The sequence below is a fragment of the Notothenia coriiceps genome, unplaced genomic scaffold (genome assembly GCF_000735185.1).
Source record: "Notothenia coriiceps isolate Sejong01 unplaced genomic scaffold, NC01 NC01_scaffold00037580, whole genome shotgun sequence".
NCBI classification, from domain to species: domain Eukaryota; kingdom Metazoa; phylum Chordata; class Actinopteri; order Perciformes; family Nototheniidae; genus Notothenia; species Notothenia coriiceps.
This window is the reverse complement of record NW_011370281.1, coordinates 649-2,610: the sequence shown is the minus strand read 5'-3', so window position 1 is coordinate 2,610 and position 1,962 is coordinate 649.

The window sequence follows — 1,962 nt, the reverse complement described above, 5'->3', positions numbered from 1 at the left end:
TGGTGGTGAGGGGGGGGGGGCAGGTGCTGCTGGGGGAGACCCAACGGACTGCTGCTGTGGCTGCAGAGACACAAGGGGGAAGGATACATTTCTCTGTTAATTAATGAACATATTGTTTGGTTTTAGGGTGCTTTTTGTTGTTGTTGTTGTTGTTGAGACAAGATTCAAGGCTTTTATCGTCATTTGTACACAAGATATTCCCAAAGATATTGAAGTGACTGTTATTTTGTTTGTTGTTGTGCTTTTATTTATGCCTTAATGTGTGCATATGTATAAATAAATGTGTCTGTTGATTGTGTATATATGATATACTTAAGCAATAGCTCACGACAGGCCGTGGTATATGCTACAACTCAAATCAAGCAATCTGATTGGTCGATAGCGTTTTTGCGTACCTCTTTGATTACAGATTTGAAAACATCGTTGCTTGCTTTAAAAGTAGCACAATTCATTATGTTAAACCTTCAAAAGTATCTAGATATCCCTGCCCTAATGCCAAAGGAACTGCACACTGAATATGTTTTGCCGTTTGATGTCTATGTCTGGACCGCTGCGTCCAAAAGGAGGGCTTCTGCCCCGTTACTTCTCCGCTGCTTTCTTGTTCCAGTTCAGCCCAACGGTATACTGTTTTTCTCAGACGCGGAGGGATACTGACTTGTTGTGAAAAGTAACTTACAATTCTACCCGTGGTATACGCTCAGTATATCACGGCTAAGAACCAATCAGATTGCTTGATTTGACTTGTCCGTTTTATAAATCTTTTTATATATGTTTGTATTTTTGTATTCGGGATTGTGGGAAGCGGTATTTCGATCTCTCTGTCTGTACACACAAACTGAAATATCGTCAATAAAGTTGACTTTGACTAAAGTGTAGATGTGTCGATGAAAATCTTAGGCCGACAGAGCAAGGGGAAATACATTTCTCAGTTAACATAATGAAGATATTGTTTTGTTTTATTCACACAGTACAGACGAAATACAGCAAGTGTTTATTTGTAATATGTTTTTGTACATTTGTTGGAAATATCTGTTCCCTTGCTTTGTTTCTGCTCAGCTGAGAATACGTCCGACTCTCTGCTCTGACATCATAAGAATTATTTTCCAATAAACCTCCTGACACTGAAATAAAAGCAGGGGAGTGTGACTGTGCCGTGCGTTCAGGAGCGTTGCTGAATGAAAAACAGTAAATCTGACGGCTGGTTATTACGAGTTTACAAGTGTCAGGGAAATCAATATCCGCATGAAACCAGCAGTCGATATTGTGTAGGATCGTACAGTATCTTGTCGCAACAGACTAAATTATAGTCATTTGGAAATTGCTGCAGTTCATTTTATCCACTAGGCTGGCAGGAAGACAATGATAGGAGAGTGGTGATGCAACACTGTGATGAGGTACAGAAGTAAAAGCGAACACATGTCGTTGGTACTGAATATCTGCTCCCTTATTGAGTTACTGGTGGTTGGATTAGATCTACTTTATTTATCCTATATTGGGAAATGTAGTTGCAGCACCATGTTTACAAAGCATTGCACGAGTACAAATTATAATAAAAGAAAAAAAAATACAATATTTAGTAACCATATACATCAATAGAAATCTAAATATCTAGAGTATCTTTAGAATAAATTATATATAAATACAGAATTAGTTAACATGTCTCTGATTGGCTGAAACACCAAACAGATCATTGCAGCATTACCCATAATCCCCTCTGTTTCAGCCCTGTTTCCAAAGTGCTGATTCTCTGTCTGTTACTTTAGATGAAAATAAGGAGCCCCTCCCCTCTGATTGACACATGTTGATGTAGAAGAGACATGAACAAGAGGGGACACATGTTGATGTAGAAGAGACATGAAGAAGAGGGGACACATGTTGATGTAGAAGAGACATGAAGAAGAGGGGACACGATGTTGATGTAGAAGAGACATGAAGAAGAGGATTTTAGGACAATAGGTGACT